Here is a 24,019-nt window from a genome sequence, read left to right as displayed (position 1 = left end):
GAAGAGTGGTCCATGGTGTCAAAGAATACAGAGATCACATAAAATTAGACTTGAGAAGTGTCTACAAAATTTAATGACAAAGATCTTAGGTGACCTCCATCTGGCTAGCCTTTCACCCCAGAGAGGGTGACAGTGAAGCCAATTTAAAGTAGGTTGAAGAGAAACTGGAAGGTGAGGGATTGGAAGAGCAAACAGATATAACTCTTTTAAGTTTAGCTGTGCAAGGAAGGAAACACCAGAGGAGTGGGCTGAGGACACTCTGAGGACTTTTATTTTTGTTGTTAAGATGGAAAAACTTAAATATATTTAAATGCTGGCTGCATTGAGCCAATTGAAAAGGAGAGGTTAAAGATGAGAAAGATAACTGGTAGATAAAGATTCCTGAGGAAGTAGGGGGAGGGAATCTGGGATCCAAGGCACTAGCGTCTCTCCCCTGGAGAGACAGGTACAGAGGTCAGAACCCACAGATCTATAAGTAAGTGAGTCGAATGATTGGCTGAAAGTTAGGGAGTTCCTGCCAACCCTCCATCAGATGCCAACAGTAACACACTTTCTCCCTACCACTTCATCATCCAAAAGAAGAAATAAATTTGTTCTATCAGAAAAACTGGAACATATTGGTGGGCGTTAGGAGGAGGCAGATTTTGATTCAAGAGAAGAAATTTGCTAACAACTGGAGCTGTCCAGTGACAGAATGGCATCTGTAGTGAGCTGTCTATCAGAGGCAGTGTTCAACTAGAGAACAGAATGCTATAGCCTTCCTGGCCAATCTCAGTGAATCTTGTACTGGAAAGAAGTTTGAGCTAGATAGTGTCTAAAGACCCTTTCAACTATAAACTACTTCTGCTTTCAAGGTAGTCTCCGACTCTTTCCCAGGAATCCTTGAATTGGCTACTGTTTTGCCCATGAGTGATCATGGGGGTTCTTAGACCACCAGGGCTAGAGCTGCCATTTGCAGAGGTGCCCCTAGGGGGTGTTCAGGAGACAAATTTGTCCACTAATAAACAACATTATATCCTATCATTTCACTGTTGGAAATTTATTTTGTGGAGCCTTGCTTACCCTCAAGAATTCCCTGTGAAAATATAAGCATGCTTAGGAGGGTTTCCATTTTACAGTGGCATCAGCCAACATCTGGAAGCAGACCTCCATGGGAATGGGCAGTCCATTTCATGGCTGAGAGCTGGATTCTAGCATCATACTGCCAGGGTTTGCATCCAGCTCCATCACTGTCAGCTCTGTTGACTGTTGGTGAGTAACTTAACCTCTCTATGCCTATTGTGGAGGATCAAAAATCTAATACTTAGTGCCCAGCACATAGTAATCACTCCATGAACAGTTATTAAATGTACAAATGAGGCAATAATGCCAGGAACCTGGGACAGAATACAGTCATGGTTGGTGAGAGGATGCTAAAGAAATGGTATTTACTTCATTATCCTCCATAAAATTTTATAATTTGAGATTTGCCCATATCCCAGCCTTTTAGAAGATATTCTTTCAATGGTATAATTATTAGCTGACCAGGAAACACAAATGTGTTTGTATTTCCAATGAAAAATGCTCTGAGCTATAAAGCTTGACCAAGAAAGTACGTTCAGGTTCCTCTTCAATATTCTCTACAGGGATCATTTCAGCCCGGCTAAGGATGCTGTACTGATTTCCACCCAAATCATACTGGTGGCTGATAGTTATTTAGTACTTACTATGAGCCAGGCAGCTTAATTGCATATGTTATCTGTAATCCTCACAAAACCATGAAGGACACTTATTAGTCAATTTTACAGATAAAAAATCTTGGTTTAGGGAAGTTTTTGCAGCTTGTCCAAGGTCACACAGGTAGTAATTAGCAGGATCAGGATTCAAAGTCAGGTCTGTCTGACCACCAAGCCCATGTTTGCTACTGTGCCCCATTTCTTCTCCATTAAAGACCCTAGTAGATGGTAAGGCAGGGTAGGGTAATACCTTTGTTTCCCCTGCACTGTTTAGCCCAACACATAGGAAGGGCTTAGTAAATGATTATTCAATTAAACTGCCAAGTACTTGGTAATTTCCAGATTGTTAACCACTGTTGCTGTGTCTTGTGCCTTACCTAACTTCCAGCAAACAGTAGTCTACTAATAAACTTGAGTTCCAAAGCCTCTTCATTTCTGTTTTGCCCATGAGAGACCCTTGTGGGGGATTCCCTTAGGGGATTTCCCCTAGAAATAGACCCTGGACAGCCCAGAGCCCATAGGAAGTCATTCAACTGCCTGGGGGTCTTTAACCTCATGGAGGAGCTACACTTCCCATAAGTAGTAACCAGCACTGGAAATTTACCTAATATCTGATACAAATGGAATCAAGGAAAGCCAAGATTGAAGGCATGCAGAACAAAGACCAAGCCTCTAGCGTGGCTGAGCCAGGAAGCTAATCTTAGACTTTTGGCTGAAGCCAGCACATTCTAGGCTCTTTATTACCCAGTCTTCTCTGCACTATGCCTCTGTGCCTCCCACCAGGATGCTTCCCAACCTGGCCCCTACACACATCCATTGCTTCCCCTGTGGTGTGACTTACAGCACTTCCTTCTTCTGGCATGCCTCTTCCTGCTACTTTGTCAATTCCAATCCATGCTGCAAAGATCACATCCAGGAATCCTTCCCTGACTGTTCTATCCCTCTCTAATCTTTGTCTCTTCATTTCTAACTCAAAGCATAGCTTAGACATAACCATGCGCAGCCTCTCATCAGCCACTGATGCTTCATGCTGATATCCCAAGTCCCCACAAGTAGACTAAGCATCCTTTACAAGTAAGAACAATGCTTTCTATTCTTCCCTCCACCATGCCAGTGGCCAGGTCATTGTTCAGTGAGCCCAAAGACACAGGATACCTCCAAACCAAGTTTCTCATGCTGCGATAACTCAACGTGCTTCACCCTGGCAGGCATGGAAAGTGCCCTTTCCATCAAAACCAAGAGCCATCCTCATCCCATTGGCTTTCCTAAATTATCTCTAACCAGATTATCCTTCTCCTACAGAACACAGAATCCTCCAAGGAGGCCCAGATGGATGCCAGCCTCAGCTCTTCAACAAATTGACCTCATCGTCTTCCGATAGGAGTATGGAATTATCCCTTCCAAAGCTGTATAGTCCTGGAAAAACACTAGTGGTGACTCATGCAGGGGTGGGGGTGGGGCAGAGAGGAATGGGAGAAAGAAAAGAGAGCATACAGGCTGGTTATGGAGCCACAGAACGAGGCACATTAACCAATTCTGCCAATTATACAGCTGAAGCAATTAAATAACGTCACAATGGTAGGAGAAAGTGTAAACAGAGCCCACAACACTACCCTGTGGGCCAAAAGAAAAACAAACTTGGCTGCTGTGGTGGAAAGTCATTGCCTTCATGGCTCCTGCATCCCTTTCTCCCTTTACATCTGGTGATAGAACTCCTCTCCCCTTAGCAAACCTATTCCACACATTTGGGTTTGGGCTCACTTCTTGGTGAGGTGGGCATTGTATCAGGATTCGTGGAGTGTGCCTTCCCCCAACCTCAACGGTTAACTCCAGGATGGGCATAGCACTCTAGCAGAGCTGATTAGAATAATGCCTGAGAATGGAAATATAGATACTGACAGAACTATTGGATTGTGAACTTGGAAGATGCCAGCTTGTGAATGCCAGTAGCCATCTCTCCTTCCAAACAGAGAAACCTTGCCTGAGAATAAAGGCAATATGCTAAGGAGAGCAGAATCCAGAGGTGGAGAGAATGGGGGGCTTTGATGCTTCATTTGAGCCCTAGATCCAGCCAAGACTTAGCACCTGGACAGAAATCTCCCCTTTTCCTCAAACTAGTTAGATATGGGTTTCTAGATATGTTTTGTTCTGTTGTTTTTGTTTTTGTGAAAGAGACCCAACCAGTATAGCCACTGAGACTGAGAGCCAATATTCCATGGGGAAAACATGCCAAACATCAGAGAGATCTGTAAGACAGTATCACCTCCAAATTTTATTGAAGCAATTCGACAATTTGGCAGGACTTGCAGCCTCCTGCACTGTGGAAGCAACCTACCACACTGTACTTAAACCAACAAAAGAGAACCCTTAAGTATAAGGCTCAGAGAAGAATGCGGAAAAGGGAGATACCTCAGTCTTCTCCTAAAATCTAATCTAATCTGAGATTCAGGGGGGCTGGAAGCATAGTCCTAATTCAACCAGAGGCCTACCACGAGCATCTGTGCACTCTAGCCCTGAACCTGAACATCTTCTGAAAGGCCCTCACCTAAGCCCTGAGTCAGCTTTTCTTCCTGGACGCTGACCACCATGTGAGAACCGCCTTCCAAAAGGAGGAGTGGGGTACAGAGCCAGAGACGTCACCAAGTCACTCTCCTGATGGCCTCCCAATGCATCACTCTTCTCTCATTTCCCAGGCAGAATGCCAGTGAGGCATCCACAGCTCCCTGGAGGGCGAGAAGCAACTTCTTAATTAAAGGAAAGATCTGTACCTTCAAAGTGATTTACGCAGGGACCTAATCCTCCAGTGGTGGGCACTCACACAGACACTCGTTCTAGCAGAGGATGTCTGGGCAGACCTGGCATCAATGCAAAACTGCTCCAGCCCCCAAAATTGCCTTACATACCCTGCATTAGAAGGCCCTGAAGGACTGGAGGTAGAGAACGATTCATCCACTGATGCCGACGGTGGTAGTAGAATGCTGATTCCACGTGGGACTTCGTGTGAAGTCGGAAGATAAGGGAGCATGAGAGAAACAAAAAGACAAGCCATTTTCTCTGGAAGCTGATCCTTGGAGCTCAGCTTGGGATCTCGCACTCTCTTTCACAACCACAAACTAGAGCCAAGATAGAGTTTCTCAATCCTGGATACACATTAGAATCACCAGGGTAGCATTAAAGATTTTTGATGCCTGAACCACACCTACACCAAAGGAAATCAGCATTTTCAGAGGAATCACCCCCGGCGGGACTGAGAACCACTGAGCCCAGAGAGCACGTTCTTCCAACCACCTCCCATCCCTTCCGAGGCACCCTCGGCACACATGGTGCAGAGAAACCAAAGACGACATCAGGGTCCCCCTTCCTCCATCCTCTCTCTGCTTCCCGGAGGCACTGGGGCTTCCAGCTGGCATCAAGCAGGGCTGCACCAGAGTAGAGGGCCCCAGAAACTGGAAGCGAAAGCGGCAGCAAAAAGAAAACAGAGTAGAACCCAGCTGGTTGACAACCCTTCCACATCCTTCTTCAGGACAGTGACCACTGAATGGCCATCTTCGAGGGGTACGTGGAAGGGCAGAAACACTGACGGAGTGGAGAGTGGGCTTAGTGCTCCGGCACCCCACCCCCAGGCGCGGTAGACTGCATGAGGGTGCAACAGACAGACTCCCTCCCCTGGGATTGGAACACAGCTCCCATGGCCCATCTCAGTTGGTGCTTAAATGGCAAAAACATTTTGACGCGTGTCTAGAGGGAATTAAGCTGCTGAGAGAGGGAAAAGGGAAGAAGACACGGTGAGAAGCAGGAATAAGCCAGACTGAGGCAACTCGCTTCATCTCTTGGTGCATTTCAGGCTCTTGCTCCAGGCTGTCTTGAAGCCCAGCAGCCGCCCCTGGCTTGGGCTCCCAGAAACCCCCCAGGGGTGAGCAAGGTAACTGACGTCAGCCAACTTTCCTGCCCTCCTCACCACGGGAGCCACGTAGCACAGTGGCAAGAAAGAATCTGGCTCCAGAGTGCAGATAAGGGCTTTCCCGTGAGGGACCTAGGGCACGTTTTTTAATTTGTCTATGCCCCAGTTTTCACATCTACAAAATGGGGGCTTGGTAAACATTAAAGGAGTTATTACAGGTCACAGTCTCCAAATGGTGCCTGGCATGTTGGCCCTTAAACACATTTCAGTAAAAGTCACATTTTACTGCTCTCTAGAATCAAGTGCTCTTTCCTTCCAGTCCCAGGAAGGAAAACATATTGCCCAGTAACCCAGTGAGCTGGCTTACGGTATGTAACTCTGTGGGGCTCACACTGCCAATAGCTCAAAGGTCTCACAGTCTAGAGTAGAGTGGTGTAAGTCATGACTCTGGCCCCCAAGAGCCTTGCCTCCTAGTTGGGGAAACCAGGTATGCACAAGAAAAGAAAAACATAAATTCCCAGTGACACTGTAGATGGTAAGAACCACGGTGGGTTGGAAGAGAACAGTCACTGACCAGGCTGGTCACAGAGGAGCTGGGATGTGCGTCCCCACGCTGTGTGATGCCAGGCCTGGCAAGGTGGCCACGATGTCCCGCCACCATACTCCACACCACTCCTCCTGGGAGAAACTGGAAATGGCCCTGAAAGCCGTTTTCCACATTCTGAAGCTTTCTAATGATCACGTTCCCATTGAGGCCCATCAGATCTTATTTTTAAATGAAGAGGTTTGTGTTTGCAGTTAACCAGAAACCACTGTGCTTTCTGTAGCTAGAGGAGGAGCAGACCCGGCCACGCCCATGCTCCAGCCCCTGGGCCACCTGCAGACGGTTCCCACAGCGGCTGGCTTCCTGTGTCTCTACCTGGGGACATGCTCTGCCTTGGGACCTTGCTCAACCAGGCTCAAGGAAGCTGCGCATGCCAGGGAGCCAACATCCCAGGTGCAGCTCTCAACCAATAAAGGACAGGAGTTCGTGACAAATATCCCCATTCTCTCTCCCCGCGGTGTGAGGGGCAAGACCAAGTCCAAGGTGTGTTCCACACAATTTCCCAGAGTTTCTCCAACAGGACTGAGCCCCAGCAGGCCACAGCGGTTCCCACTCAATAGCTGACCCCTCGTTGGGTTTCCTCCGTCCCCTAGCTCACTTCCCCAACTCCTTCATGGTGGTTCCTGAGATCACCTCCCAGATGAACTGCTTGCACCAAATCCTCATCTCAGGGTCTATTTTTAGAGGAACCCAACGTGAGCCGAGAGGAGGGCAGACCCCACGGCCAGCTGGGGCATGGGTCACTCTGAGAATTCACAGGATGCCTGCTCATCCGGACGCAGTCTGGAGCGCTTGCTTCTGCCTCCCTCCTGGGTGGTTTCTAATCATGTTTGTTCCTGTCTCTGCTAATCAACACCATTTGGTGTTGCTCAATAGGTCTCTGCTGGTGCAAGTGAATTAATATTTCCTGGATGTTTCTGTAATAACCATCTTTATGGGGGCTTTGCAGTGCTCAGTAGCTACACCTGAACCAAAAGAGCTATTAGACATAGAAAAGAAAAAGCAGCCAAATCCCTGCATGGGCCCCTACTAGCCCCACTCAGTGATTCACTGAGGTGAAAGCCAAGCCCAAGTTAGACACTGATGTGGATTGAATCTCCTTACAGGTAAATAAACTGGCCAACTTTCCTGCTTAGTGTGTCAAGCTGGGTGTTGGCAAACAGGAGCAAGCCATTAGCATGGCTGCTGCAAGAGCTCAGCTCCCTAGTGAATGGAGCCCCCCCAGCCCAGGCTACCAGGACCGGAAGGGTCAGGTTGTCAGCTCAAGTGAGGTGACACAGGTAAGACAGGTGACAACATCGTGGGGCTGCACGTGACTCCCTCAGCAAGTCTGTTGATTTCAGCCCTGTTTCAATAAATGCCATCCTCCTTTGAAGATTAGAATGAGATGGACTCAGAAGAAGCCACGTGGAGATCAAAAATAAGCCACGCCTCCTGCCTCCTGGATATACTGAGGGCTTGATCACTCAGCAGTGTTCTGTGGCAGGATCATTTACCAGAAGTATTTTGGCTCCCAGGACAAGAAGAGAAGAGGACATCTGGGGGCACATTCACGGGTGACCCAGGGACTTAGCCTGTGAGACTGGATCTGTTTCCTTCCCCCTGTTGCATCCAAGTATGTGCAGAAGAAGGTTGAAACTAGGAGGGCTTGAGGTGGGAAGTAAGGACACTCCCGAATCATGCCAGGCTCTCCAACTCTGCCGTGATTAGGAGGAAGTTGGGAAGGAGGAGAGAAGGGGGAAGAGAGAGGAAGGCAGCTGAGGAGACAGTAGAACTAAAGCCACCCAAAGGACAGAATCCATTTTGACCAGATGCTCATCAGAACTGCCAGCACTAATCCCTTTACTCAACAAATACGGACTGAGCCCTGCTATGTGCCCGTCTCACAGCCGGGTACTGGGAACACGGGGTAGATGCAGCCCCTCAAGAGTTTCCCATCAAGAGGAAAACAAGATTTTGAGAAAAAAATGTCAATGGAGTGTCACCTAAGTGAAATCAGAGGGGTCGCTGAACAAATGCAGCAGGGAGTAGCTCATCTGGCTATGAGGCAAGCTCCCCAGAGTCTCAGAGTGAGGTTGCTGAAAATGAAGAACTAGCAGCAATCAGCCGGAAGGAGGCTGGGGGAGCGGGGCTTTCCAGGCAGAGGAAACAGCATGCACAAAGGTCTCAAGGCAGAAAGCACGGCTTCTCTGAAGGAGCTGAGGAGAGAATGCAAGTAAGAGGCTGGTGGGAGAGCGCACTGGAAAGGCAGAGAGAGGCTGAAACGGGAGTGACCAGTTAAACTGCTGGCAGATCAACCGAAGAGGGAATTAGTGAATGGACATTTCATCTGGAAAACTTACTCAGGGTGCCAGAGAGAGAGATGCGAGATGGGGACTTTGAAAGAGAAGTTAGAGGGCATGGAAGAGCGAGAAGTAAGGAAGAAAGATCATGGGAGAAAGGCTATATCCAAAGATATGACAGTAGGGAATTTCCTGGGATTAAAGAGATTCCTCAGATTGAAAAAGCATTAGTCACAAGCAGGATAAATTTAAGTAGTTTCGGAATTGCTAAGCCATACCCTCGTGAGAAACAAATTTACCAATTAGAGTATCATGTTTGTGTGCAATTCTTTTCGCCTTTTTTACTAAAGTATACAAGGTTTTTCCCGTGTAGGACAGGTAACTTCTGTCATCTCCTTTCATCTCCAGACCCCCCAGTGTGCTTATGTGATGCATTTTAAATACAGTTAGATTCATTTGCTCTCGTGTGCATTCCTACTCTCCCGGCCAACACACACATCCTGGTTGATTTTTTTTAATTTACATACAGTAAAATATATTCTTTGTAGAGTGTAGCTCTATGATTTTGATCAGTTCACTGTCATGTACCCACCACCACAGTTCCACACAGAACATGTCCACCTATGATTTACGGACTATGATGGTCTCCATTTCACATAGGAGGAAAGAGAGACACAAAGGGGTAAGTAACTTTGCCTGAGGTCATCCAACTAGTTCACAAAGGCCTGTGCTTTTGCTTGGGTGGTCTTGGCCCCCGAATACCAGCTACAAAACCCTAAGCCACACTGTCTTAGATTTCCACACCCAGCCCAAGTCTACATGAACATTCAATTACCATCAACCCTGTCACCAAGGGATCCCAAGTGTGCATCTGCTTGAATCCTCAGTCATAGCCCTGACTGGGGCATGTGATAAGCCTGGCTTAACTTTCTGGAAAAAAGAGTCAGGAGGACAAAAATAGCACCCCTTTTCAAACTGTCAAATAGGTTGGGATTGGGTAACATGTAGGGGGCAGAGTCTAACCTCAAGCTCAAGATTTACTGAGCATTAGTTTAATCCTCCAGCCTGTGACCCTTTGAAGGCACAGGTCACTTCTTATCCATCTCTATACCCCTGGTACTTAGTACATGGCAGGTGTTTAATCAACATTTGTCAGATGAATGCACACATGAGTGAACAAAAGATCATAAATTTAAACATCAAGAGGTACCAGAGAAGAGCCATGAGCCACAGGACATGTCCTCTCTTTCAACTGACATTCTACATCCTTCCCATCACAAGAGAAGCCTTACACTCCCAATTTTACTAGCAATATCTCCATTCTTGTAGTGCAGCAGAGGCCATAGCCATGCCCGACCTGTTAGCTAAATTATGAATAATGACACAGGGCTTAGCATCTCTCTGTAGCCCTTGTAGCCACATGGAACTATGTGGTGATGCAAGGCAATATGAAGCAAATACATGGATGGATAATGGGTGAAAGATGGATGGATGGATGGATGGACCAAAAGACTGCACTAAATTTAAGTTCAAAGCTACACTTACATACCCCTTGAGGACGAAATTTTTTGTCCTCCTTTATAGCCACACCCCCAGTGCCTAATGCACGGCCTCACACACAATAGTTTCTCAAGAAATATTTGTTGGAGAGGCGGAGTCAGGATGGCATACTAGGAGGACGCAGAATTCGCGTCTCCTCACAACTAGGGCACCTACCAGGCACTGGTGGGGGACCACAGACACCTAAGGGGATGGGAGGAACCCCCAGCGACCAGATAGGATATGGCACGTGGGGGGAGTGAAGGGGGAGAAGTGGAGGCGGGATGGGACTTGCACCCCTAAGGAGCGGCTGGGGGAGGGGAAGGGAACTCACGCCGGAAGGGGGAAATTGGGGAACCACTGGGAGGGCAGAGGATCAAAAGGGAGCATGGCCAGGTTTCCCCTGCCCTCTTGGACCCCGAGGAACCTGTTGAGATCCCGGGCCTGATCCTCTGCCCACCGAGGCCCCCTCCAGCCGCGCAGGTCCTGAGGGAGTGGGAGGGAGGGAAGGGGGAGCAAAAGTAAAGGCTGGACCTCTGGGACCGGCACCCCTGAGGGGTGGCTGGGGGAGGGGAGGAGTTCCTACACCCAATGGGACCCACCCACGGTTAGGGATCCAACGGGACAGGGGAGACCCTGCAGGAGACGGTGCGGGAGGGGCGTGAAGGAACGGAAGGGAAGTGGGCCACTGCTTTCCCTGTTCACTTCGGAGCCGGGAAGCCTGTTGGGCTCCCAGGCCTAATCCTCTGCCCTCGGAGCCTCCCTCCTGCAGCGCAGAGCCCAAGCCCCGCCCCTACACCCCCACCCAGGGCCCCACCTCTACACTCGGAGACCCTCTCTGAGACCCCCTCCAAAGGGCTGGGCCTAAACCCCACCCACACAGGTTTAGGTAAGGCCTAAACCTCACCCAGGGCCCTACCTCCAAACTCCGAACTCCACACTCCAGAGGCCCCCCTTTCCACTTGCTGCCTCTCCCCTTCTGCCAGGTGCTAAGCAGAGGCCTCGCCCCACGCTTGAACGTCACCCTGCCTAGACCCCACTCTGTGCTCAAACGTCACCCCGCAACCCGCCTAGGTCCCACCCCACCCAAAATCCCGCCCCTTCCAGAGGTCCACCCCCCCACCTAAACTCCGCCCCCATAGCCAAGGCTTATTTTTTCTTTTCTTTTTCTATTCTTTTTTCCTCTTTTAGATTGGGGTTCTCTTTTACCTTGTTGATTCATTGTTGTTGATTCTTTTAATTTTTTTTCCTAATAAATCTTTTACTTTTCTAATTTTATTTTATCCTTTATATTTTGTTAGTGATCTCTCCTTTTGGCTTGTTCCCCACCCCCCCGCCTTTTTTTTTTCTTTTCTTTTTTCTGTTTTGGTTTTATTTTACCTTGTTGCAGTTGTTTCAATTATAGTTTTATTTTTCCTAATATATTTTTTATCTATCTAATTTTATTTTGTATTTTATTCTTTGATATTGTACTGCTCCTTTTTTTTTGTTTGTTTGTTTTCTGTGCCACGAAGCTGGTGGGATCTTGGTTCCCAGGCCGGAGGTTGGGCCTGAGCTCCTGTGGTAGGAGCTCTGAGTACAAACTGCTGGACTAACAGAGAACCTCAGACCTCAGGGAATATCAGTCAGAGTGAGGCCTCCCGGAGGTCCTCATCTCAGCACCAAGACCCAGCTCTATCCAACTGCCTGCAAACTCCAGTGCTGGACGTCTCAGGCCAAACAACCAGTAAGACAAGAATACAGCACCACCCATCAAAAAAAAAAAAAAAGAAACAACAAAGTATGTTACAGGCGAAGGAGCAAGGTAAAACCTACAAGACCAAATAAATGAAGACAAAACAGGCAACCTACCTGAAAAAGAATTCAGAGTAATGATAGGAAAGATGATCCAAAATCTCGGAAACAGAAAGGAGAAAACACAAGAAACATTTAACATGGATCTAGAAGAACCAAAGAGCAAACAAACAGTGATGAACAATACAGTTACTGAAATTAAAAATACTCTAGGGGCTTCCCTGGTGGCACAGTGGTTGAGAATCTGCCTGCCAATGCAGGGGACACGGGTTCGAGCCCTGGTCTGGGAAGATCCCACATGCCGTGGAGCAACTAGGACCCTGAGCCACAATGACTGAGCCTGCGCATCTGGAGCCTGTGCTCCGCAACAAGAGAGGCCGCGATAGTGAGAGGCCCACGCACCGCGATGAAGAGTGGCCCCCACTTGCCGCAACTAGAGAAAGCCCTTGCACAGAAACGAAGACCCAACACAGCCATAAATAAATAAAATTTTAAAAAAAATACTCTAGAAGGAATCAATACCAGGATAACTGAGGCAGAAGAACGGATAAGTGAGCTGGAAGATAAAATGGTGGAAATAACTTCCAGGGAGCAGAATAAAGAAAAAAGAATGAAAAGAATTAAGGACAGTCTCAGAGACCTCTGGGACAACATTAAATGCACCAACATTCAAATTATAGGGGTCCCAGAAGAAGAAGAGAAAAAGAAAGGGTCTAAGAAAATAGTTGAAGACATTATAGTCAAAAACTTCCCTAACATGGTAAAGGAAATAGTCAATCAAGTCCAGGAAGCACAGAGAGTACCGAAAAGGATACAACCAAAAAGAAACACGCCGAGACAGATATTACTCAAACTATCAAAAATTAAATACAAAGAAAAAATGTTAAAAGCAGCAAGGGAAAAGCAACAGATAACATACAAGGGAATCCCCATAAGGTTAACAGCTGATTTTTTAGCAGAAACTGCAAGCCAGAAGGGAGTGGCAGGACATATTTAAAGTGATGAAAGGGAAAAACCTACAACCAAGATTACTCTACCCAGGAAGGATCTCATTCAGATTCGATGGAGAAATGAAAACATCTACAGATAAGCAAAAGTTAAGAGAATTCAGCACCACCAAATCAGCTTTACAACAAATGCTAAAGGAACGTCTCTAGGCAGGAAACACAAGAGAAGGAAAAGACCGACAAAAACAAACCCAAAACAATTAAGAAAATGGTAATAGGAACATACATATCAATAATTACCTTAAATGTAAATGGATTAAATGCTCCAGCCAAAAGACATAGATTGGCTGAATGGATACAAAAACAAGACCCATACATATACTGTGTACAAGAGACCCACTTCAGACCTAGGGACACATACAGACTGAAAGTGAGGGGATGGAAAAAGATATTCCATGCAAATGGAAATCAAAAGAAAGCTGGAGTAGCAATTCTCATATCAGACAAAATAGACTTTAAAATAAAGACTATTACAAGAGACAAAGAAGGACACTACATAATGATCAAGGGATCAATCCAAGAAGATATAACAATTGTAAATATTTATGCACCCAACATAGGAGCACCTCAATACATAAGGCAAATGCTAACAGCCATAAAAGGGGAAATCAACAGTAACACAATCATAGTAGGGGACTTTAACACCCCACTTTCACCAATGGACAGATCATCCAAAATGAAAATAAATAAGGAAACACAGCTTTAAATGACACATTAAACAAGGTGGACTTAATTGATATTTATAGGACATTCCATCCAAAAACAACAGAATACACTTTCTTCTCAAGTGCTCATGGAACATTCTCCAGGATACACCATATCTTGGGTCACAAATCAAGCCTTGGTAAACTTAAGAAAATTGAAATCATATCAAGTATCTTATCCGACCACAACGCTATGAGACTAGGTATCAATTACAGGAAAAAAACTGTAAGAAATACAAACACGTGGAGGCTAAACAATACACTACTAAATAACCAAGAGATCACTGAAGAAATCAAAGAGGAAATCAGAAAATACCTAGAAACAAATGACACTGAAAGCACAACGACCCAAAACCTATGGGATGCAGCAAAAGCAGGTCTAAGAGGGAAGTTTATAGCAATACAAGCCTACCTCAAGAAACAAGAAACATCTCAAATAAACAACCTAACCTTACTCCTAAAGCAATTAGAGAAAGAAGAACAAAAAAAAAAAACCCCCCAAAGTTAGCAGAAGGAAAAAAATCATAAAGATCAGATCAGAAATAAATGAAAAAGAAATGAAGGAAATGATAACAAAGATCCACAAAACTAAAAGCTGGTTCCTTGAGAAGATAAAAAAAATTGATAAACCATTAGCCAGACACATCAAGAAAAAAAGGGAGAAGACTTTAATCAACAGAATTAGAAATGAAAAAGAAGAAGTAACAGCAGACACTGCAGAAATACAAAGGATCATGAGAGATTACTACAAGCAACTATATGCCAATAAAATGGACAACCTGGAAGAAATGGACAAATTCTTAGAAAAGTGCAACCTTCTGAGACTGAACCAGGAAGAAATAGAAAATATAAACAGACCAATCACAAGCACTGAAATTGAAACTGTGATTAAAATTCTTCCAACAGGGGCTTCCCTGGTGGCGCAGTGGTTGAGAATCTGCCTGCCAATGCAGGGGACACGGGTTTGAGCCCTGGTCTGGGAAGATCCCACATGCCACGGAGCAACTAGGCCCGTGAGCCACAATTACTGAGCCTGCACGTCTGGAGCCTGTGCTCCACAACAAGAGAGGCCGCGATAGTGAGAGGCCCGCGCACCGTGATGAAGAGCGGCCCCCACTTGCCACAACTAGAGAAAGCCCTCACAAAGAAACGAAGACCCAACACAGCCATGAATTAAAAAAAAAAAAAAACTCACATATTAAAATTGTGATAAGCTGCTTTAAAAGAATAAAAAAATCTTCCAACAAACAAAAGCCCAGGACCAGATGGCTTCACAGGCAAATTCTGTCAAACATTTAGAGAAGAGCTAACACCTATCCTTCTCAAATTCTTCCAAAATATAGCAGAGGGAGGAACACTCCCAAACTCATTACACGAGGCCACCATCACCCTGATACCAAAACCAGACAAAGATGTCACAAAAAAAGAAAACTACAGGCCAATATCACTGATGAACATAGATGCAAAAATCCCCAACAAAATACTAGCAAACAGAATCCAACAACACATTAAAAGGATCACACGCCATGATCAAGTGGGGTTTATCCCAGGAATGCAAGGGTTCTTCAATATATGCAAATCAATCAATGTGATACACCATATTAACAAATTGAAGGAGAAAAACCATATGATCATCTCAATAGATGCAGAAAAAGCTTTGGACAAAATTCAACACCCATTTATGATAAAAACTCTCCAAAAAGTGGGCATAGTGGGAACCTACCTCAACATAATACAGGCCATATATGACAAACCCACAGCAAACATCATTCTCAATGGTGAAAAACTGAAACCATTTCCACTAAGATCAGGAACAAGACAAGGTTGTCCACTCTCACCACTATTATTCAACACAGTTTTGGAAGTTTTAGCCACAGCAATCAGAGAAGAAAAAGAAATAGAAGAAATCCAAATCAGAAAAGAAGTAAAACTGTCACTGTTTACAGATGACATGATACTATACATAGAGAATCCTAAAGATGCTACCAGAAAACTACTAGAGCTAATCAATGAATTTGGTAAAGTAGCAGGATACAAAATTAATGCACATAAATCTCTTGCATTCCTATACACTAACGATGAAAAACCTGACAGTGAAATTAAGGAAACACTCCCATTTACCACTGCAACAAAAAGAATAAAATACCTAGGAATAAACTTACCTAAGGAGACAAAAGACCTGTATGCAGAAAACTATAAGACACTGATGAAAGAAATTAAAGACGATACAAACAGATGGAGAGATATACCATGTTCTTGGATTGGAAGAATCAACATTGGGAAAATGACTATACTACCCAAAGCAATCTACAGATTCAATGCAATCCCTATCAAACTACCAATGGCATTTTTCACAGAACTAGATCAAAAAATTGCACAATTTGTATGGACACACAAAAGACCCCGAATAGCCAAAACAATCTTGAGAAAGAAAAACGGAGCTGGAGGAATCAGGCTCCCGGACTTCAGACTATACTACAAAGCTACAGTAATCAAGACAGTATGGTACTGGCACAAAAACAGAAATATAGATCAATGGAACAAGATAGAAAGCCCAGAGATAAACCCATGCACATATGGTCACCTTATCTTTGACAAAGGAGGTAAGAATATACAATGAAGAAAAGACAGCCTCTTCAATAAATGGCACTGGGAAAACTGGATAGCTACATGTAAAAGAATGAAATTAGAACACTCCCTAACACCATACACAAAAAGAAACTCAAAATGGATTAAAGACCTAAATGTAAGGCCAGACACTCTAAAACTCAGAGGAAAACATAGGCAGAACACTCTATGACATAAATCACAGCAAGATCCTTTTTGACCCACCTCCTAGAGAAATGAAAATAAAAACAAAAATAAACAAATGGGACCTAATGAAACTTAAAAGCTTTTGCACAGCAAAGGCAAACATAAACAAGATGAAAAGACAACCCTCAGAATGGGAGAAAACATTTGCAAATGAAGCAACTGACAAAGGATTAATCTCCAAAATTTACAAGCAGCTCATGCAGCTCAATATCAAAAAAACAAACAACCCAATCCAAAAATGGGCAAAAGATCTAAATAGACAGCTCTCCAAAGAAGATATACAGATTGCCAACAAACACATGAAAGGATGCTCAACATCACCAATCATTAGAGAAATGCAAATCAAAACTACAGTGAGGTATCACCTCACACCAGTCAGAATGGCCATCATCAAAAAATGTACAAAAAATAAATGTTGGCCGAGGGTGTGGAGAAAAGGGAACCCTGTTTCACTGTTGGTGGGAATCTAAATTGGTACAGCCACTATGGAGAACAGTATGGAGGTTCCTTAAAAAACTAAAAATAGAACTAACATACGACCCAGCAATCCCACTACTGGGCATATACCCTGAGAAAGCCATAATTCAAAAAGAGTCATGTACCACAATGTTCATTGCAGGTCTATTTACAACAGTCAGGACATGGAAGCAACCTAAAGGTCCATCAACAGATGAATGGATAAAGAAGATGTGGCACATATATACAATGGAATAGTACTCAGCCATAAAAAGAAACAAAATTGAGTTATTTGTAGTGAGGTGGATGGACCTAGAGTCTGTCATACGAGTGAAGTAAGTCAGAAAGAGAAAAACAAATACCGTATGCTAACACATATATATGGAATCTAAAAAAAAAAAAAAAAAAAAAAGGTTCTAATGAACCTAGGGGCAGGACAGGAATAAAGACACAGACGTAGAGAATGGACTTGAGGACATGGGGAGGGGGAAGGGTAAGCTGGGATGAAGTAAGAGAGTAGCACTGACATATATACACTACCAAATGTAAAACAGATAGCTAGTGGGAAGCAGCTGCATAGCACAGAGAGATCAGCTCAGTGCTTTGTGACCACCTAGAGGGGTGAGATAAGGAGAGTGGGAGGGAGATGTAAGAGAGAGGGGATATGGGGATATACTTATGCATATAGCTGATTCACTTTGTTATACAGCAGAAACTAACACAACACTGTAAAGCAATTATACTCCGATAAAGATGTTAAAAAAAAAAAAAAGAAATATTTGTTGAAGAGAAGAGGAATGAAAAGGAAGTAGCTGACAAGCAGTCTCCCTGTGCCAAATGCTAAAAAGTAGAGGCATTCAGAGCTTGTCCACATACATAAGTTTGACTCCCGTGTCTCAGCTTCTCTACCAGGTTTTACTAACGCTGATGAGGAAAATTAGAAGACCAGCTCCTTTTAGGCTGATTTTTGTTCGCACAGCCCACTTAAGTTGGGAATACCTAGAAGTTAAACAGGCTTTCTAAAGACCTAATAGAAGAGTTCAGAGCAGAGAGGACAGGACTTTCCCAAGGATCCCTGCGAAGAACTGCTTGGAGACCATCAACTGTCTTGGCTGCACCCACAAGAATCTGCAGGCAGTGATGTTCAGAGGCACAGCACTCCCTACCCCACCATCAGAAAATGAAACGTTACTAACAACATCCAGGGCGAACCTCAACATAGGAAGCTGGCCTGAAAGAGCGTGGAAAGGCAAACAGCCAACAGTCTGTGGTGGCAGATGTTCTGGGCATGACCATACGAAGCAGAGAATCACATATTTAATGTGCATCACTTTCCTTTTGTCATGTTGGGTTCTGGGGTGGGTGGACAGCATGTTGCACGTTCCCCATTCCACCTTGCAGCCCAGCCTTCTAGTCAATCATTGCTTATGCAGGATCATGCTTATTCAGTCAACAAGAGCACACTGTCCTTGAAATCAGTGTGAATATGCTTGACTTAAAAATAACTGGCGTGTTGCCTGGTCCCCTGGGCATTCCCTACAGAGCTCCTGCCAAGGAGAGGCTCTGCTCCTCGGGGGTTAGAATTTGTAAGAAAAGACTGTTTTATGCATCGTAAAAATTATTCCTGCAGAAGTGAGCCTTTCTCTCTAGGACACACAAGACCACAATGAATAGCCCAGCTTTGAATAAAGTTCTTCATTGAGACAGTGTGCAGATGCTGAGCCTCCGAATCTGCAAAATCTGCCTGTCATGGTGAGGTGGGGCTTTGTTAGCAAAACCCAGTTTCAAGGTTTGTCCAAACCCTTCAGGTGCACGCCCATGAATCACTGATGCCAACTCTGCAGAGGCTGGCCACTCTAGAACCTGGTGTGGTTCCCACGGAGTTGTCCAGAGGATTCTGTCCCATCACTCATTCTCTCATCCTCCACCAAGGAAACTTTGCTTCCCTGGTCCCTCAGAAAGACAAGCCCCTCTCAGAACAGTAGACAGCTCTGGGGCTCAGGGAACACAGAGCATGTTCACAAGTACTAACCTCACCACCAAGTACACAAAGGGCCAGGAAGCCTGCCTTGAAATATGCTGAGGTCTTGTCCTGTCACTGTTCAGCCGCTACCCCGGGCAGATGGCATGACTATGTAGTTCGGGTGTGCTGGTCGTTCTGTCTCCTCAGTTCCATTCTCCGCCCTTCTCTGCCCAGGAACTGCATCACCAGGGCCTGTGGCTGCCTTCCGATAGGCTCACCCGATGGATGGGCTGCCAGATCATCCTTCGCCTCCCCCCTCCCTGCTTTGGGCCACATCGTGGGCAGGGGCTGCTCCCTCCACACTTCAGCCCCTGCCAGGCGGCCACTTCTCCACTCACAGCTCTTGTTGGGTTCCAAGAAGACCATTCTCTCCCCTTGATACTTCAAACCCAGGGATGGTGGAAGCTTCCTGCTCCTGCTTGACTCTGGGTACCTCAACATCCCTTGTGGATTCTCATAACACTGCCCTTTGCTCTATAAACTCCCCTCATCCAACCATCCAAGAGGAATTGTCTTTCCCAGCAGGGCTCTGGCAGGTAAAGACATGCGGTGGAAAGGGCGTTAATCTTGGATTAAGGGAACCTGGGTTCTAGACGCTGCTCTGCTTCTGACTAGCCATGTGACCTCGACCAAACACTTCACCTCTCTGAGCCACAGCTCCCGAACGCATCGTCAGCATGAGGAGCTGGATCCGTGCAGGGAAGCCTACACACCCTCTGGGCCTCCCTCTTCTTCCCACAAGCACCTGCATCCCCTGGGGCATCCCTCCAGGACCCTGGGGCTCTGAAGAGCAAGCCAGACATACTGGTCATTCTAGTTCTTGTAGTGACTTTGATATTTGATACACAGAGATTAGATGGTCTTCTCTGGAGAACTAACATAATGATTAGGATAGCAACTCATTTAAAAGGGGCTGTCTGGGGTTCCCAAGGGACTCAGGAAGGGAAGTCAAGGCACCGATTGCACCAGACGCCTCTCCTGAAGCGAGGCGGCCGGCCTTTCTTTTGTAGCTTTGTGTCGTCCACCAGGCCTGTGGGCTACAGGAGCCCAGGAGGGTGGTCAGCTCTCTGCGAGGAGGCACCCATTCCTCCGAGGGCACAGGAAGGGCACAACTGTGCCCCCTCACGGCCAACACTCACAGTCACTGGTTCCGGGGGTACCTGCGTGGGGCACCAGCAGCATCCCCTGCACTGACCCTCCTGTTTCTACCTTACGACATCCCAGGTGCTCTCCCTGGGAAAAATCATTATCTCACTTGGTCCTCACAGCCTCCCTGTGAGGCCAGCAGGGCAAGAGCTCTTGATAATTACATTTTACAAGTAATAGGCAAGTGTGTTCGGGGAAAGTGAGTCCCAGACGCATTTCCCAAAGTCGCACAGCTGAACAAGGGGGAGGGCCGCGACCAAAATCTCAGGCCTTAAGTGTCTTTTACAGAACCCTATATTCGATTTAAGTGGATGATTAAACTAAATTACTGGCTTTAAGGACTTTGTATTTGGAACGAGGCCAACTCTTGCATGTTTTTATTCATGATTAAAAGCATGTCTCCTGGCTGTTCTCCATAATGTCATAGGCTTACCAGGAAATAAAGACAACTCTCCGGGAACTTTGACCTCTTATCTGTACTTTCCCACGTGCTTTTGTGAATGTTGTCTCACACAGGTGAGGCCATTTGGGGCAAGGTCTCACAGCTATTTGGCCCCCTCAAGTCAGCTCTAGAGGTCCCCCACATCCCTTGATTCTAAGTCTGGTGCTGTTTCACCTCACAATCCTTCAGTCATTCAACAAACATGTGCTGAGTCAGCACGGGCTAGGCCTGTGCCGGAAGCCAGGTGAAAGAAGAGTGGCGAACAAGGCCCAGCCCGTGCCCTTAGGATTGTTTAGAGTCTGGTGGGAAAATTGATGCACAAACCACAGTGGAGACCCACAGGGATTGCCATGAGGAAGGTGTGCACCCCGGTGTGCTAGGAGCACAGAAGAAGGAGCCCCTCCTCCTTCCCTGGGGACGCTGCACAGAGGAGCAGGGGGAGAGCCGTGACTTGAAGGGCCTGAAGATGAGCTGGCATTCAGCAGGTGGGGCACTGCAGGAGGAAGCAGCATTACCAGCCCGGAAGGAGCTACGTGGGCGAAGGCGTGAGCGGGCACGGCCCTGCCAGAAGCAAGGGTGTGACAGACTGGGGCAGGTCAACAGGAGGAAGGGAGGGCTCTCCCCAAGTCTATATGGAGATAGCCATTTCCACAAGAGGGAACCACAGTGACATTTAGGAGTCAAAGGATTTCAAAGGGAGCCACAGCAGCTTATTCCTGGCCAAACCTGTGTGATGGTTACCCCACCTGGGAGCGTGGTGTCTGATGACTTTCAAGAGCCTCTCACCAAAAAGGATAAAACAGCAGAAACAACAATAACAGTACTCACTACGGCAGCTGCCTAGCTCACCTGGCACCAGAAGGAGCCCTGCTGGTGTTAAGAGAATAGAGTCAGCATTTTATTGCAACATCTGTTGGACTCACCTCACTCTGAGATGAAGACGTGAACGTGCTTTAAAAAACAGAAGCAGGGGCTTCCCTGGTGGCACACTGGTTGGGAGTCTGCCTGCCAATGCAGGGGACACGGGTTCGAGCCCTGGTCCGGGAAGATCCCACATGCCGCGGAGCAACTACGCCCGTGAGCCACAACTACTGAGCCTGTGCTCTAGAGCCCGTGAGCCACAACTACTGAGCCTGCAAGCCACAACTACTGAAGCCCGCGCACCTAGAGCCCGTGCTCTGCAACAAGAGAAGCCACCGCAATGAGAAGCCTGCGCACAGCAACGAAGACCCAATGCAGCCAAAAATAAAATAAAATAAATAAATTTATAAAAAAAAAAAAAAAAAAGGAAGAAAGAAACAGAAGCAGCCCACTGTCACGGCCAGTCAGGTGCAGCTGCTGAAGGAAGCTGCTCTGAGCCTAGGGGCAGAACTCCTCCCTCTGGGTGTCCTGAGCCCTGGCGGACACTTATGTCTGGCGCCGCTAAGTGTTTCCTGAGTCCTGTGCCTGGCCTCCTCAGTGAGCCTGGGGCTTCTGGGGCTGGAGACCACAGCGGCACCTTCACAACACCTAGGACCACACAGCACATGCTGAGAGTGTGAAAGAGACAAAGGGTTATAAAGGCAGCTCCCTCCTCTCCTGACCACAGCTGCATGGTACAAGCAGCGCAGGCCCTTCCTGACAGCTTGTCTGTCTGGGTGTCTCCCCAGGAGGGACAGCAAGTGATTCCCTGGCATCTTACCTTCCCTGTGATCAATTTCTCCTGGCATCTGTCGGACTCTAACACCTCCTCTGTGGCCCTCCAAGGGTGGGTTCTGTTCATGGAATCAGAACACAGCCCATCTGAAGGGAGGTACCTTTTTTTCTTTTTTTCCTCCACTTTCCAGTGCAGAAAAATCAAGACAGGGGAAACCAGAGAGAAGAGGCGCTAAACTACAGCAGAGACCCAAGAACACAGATGCAGGGTTCTGAGTGACAGGTGTTTTCAGAAGGTCACAGAAGCTAGCCCAGGAAGCGGCCACACTTAGCAGCTTCCTATGTGGCGCCTCTCTTTCAATAAAAAGCTGTGGCTTTCTCTCCTACCCCGAACAGAGCACAGAAGTCCACGTCAGGGAGCCAGACCCATGGATGCTGAATGTTTTTTCATCTCCAAGAGTCTCCTGTCCTCTGCCAATAGCCAAGGAAGGGGTTATTAAACCATAAACTCTTAGTAGCTAAGATCTCAGAAACAAATTAATTTAGGAGATACTCCTGATAATTTGGCCCTGGGAAAGTAGAACCAACGTAATAAACCTGTGGGAAGGGTGAGACTCCAGTTGGGTAGAAAGATCAAAAGAAGGGCGAGACATTCAACTCACCCTGTCGAAGCACCTATCCCATGCCAAATGCATAACACACACAGTCTCTTTTCATTGCAGTCCTTGCAAGAGCAGGTGCTGTTATCCCCACTGACAGAGGAGGTGTCAGAGGCACAACGAGGCTGATGTACTTGGTCAAGGTCATATGGCTAGGATAGGGCAGGTCTGGACTTGATCCCTGCTAGTGAGCAAAGAGTCCTACAAGGAGACCATTTAAAAACAGATCTCCTGGGCTTCCCTGGTGGCGCAGTGGTTGAGAATCTGCCTTCCAATGCAGGGGACACAGGTTTGAGCCCTGGTCTGGGAAGATCCCAAATGCCGTGGAGCAACTGGGCCCGTGAGCCACAGCTACTGAGCCTGCGCATCTGGAGCCCGTGCTCCGCAACAAGAGAGGCCGCGATAGTGAGAGGCCCGCGCACCGCGATGAAGAGTGGCCCCCGCTCGCCACAACTAGAGGAAGCCCTCGCACAGAAACGAAGACCCAACACAGCCATAAATAAATAAATTAATTTAAAAAAAAAAAAAAAAAAACAGATCTCCTAGCAGATCTCCACCTTAGAGATCCTGATGCATCAGTGTGGGGAGAAGTCCAGGAATCTGCATTTTTAACCAGCACCTCAAAGTGACTCCAATGCTTGTGGATGTCAGGTGGTGGTTTATAAGCTGAGCTTTGGAAAGACCCTTGAGTTAGAAGCCCAGGTCCATGACCCTGAACAAGTCACTTAAGCTATGTGAGCCCCAGCTTCTCCATCTGCAGATGGTGGAGAGCACACCACACGGGCTGGTTTACAGGGAATAATGCAGGAAAGTGCCTGGCACAAGCTCACCCCTAACATTTTGTGCAAAGCACCAGCAGAGGCCCCCTGGCCTGCAGCTCACTGCCCTTCACTTCCCAGCCAGGTTCTATGCTACAGCCCTAGGATCTTGCGCTAGGATCAAGTGCAGACAACTCAGGACATATTTGAAGCTTCATCCACACACACTCAAAACACTGCCCCACACCCCCAGACCCTCTGGGCCTAGGGTTGTGCAAACCAGCAGCATGGTCTGACCTCGGGAATATGGATTCAGGGAAGATGCCTGCCCAAGTGGGCAGGAAATTCTAGGGTTCCCAGTACTCGAGGGGATGAAGGCTTTCAATGGGCATGTTCCTTTGGGTCTGTTCCACAGACACCTCCCCTCCTGAGGAAGGCACAGCGGAAAGCCAGCCAGAGCAGGGCCCTCCCAAGTCAGGGCCCAGGGGAGGGGCCCTGGTGGCCAAGGTCCAAAGACAGGGGATCGAGTGCACAGAGTTA

Source organism: Eschrichtius robustus, chromosome 7 (assembly GCF_028021215.1).
Source record: "Eschrichtius robustus isolate mEscRob2 chromosome 7, mEscRob2.pri, whole genome shotgun sequence".
NCBI lineage: Eukaryota > Metazoa > Chordata > Mammalia > Artiodactyla > Eschrichtiidae > Eschrichtius > Eschrichtius robustus.
Note: the sequence above shows the minus strand (reverse complement) of the source record.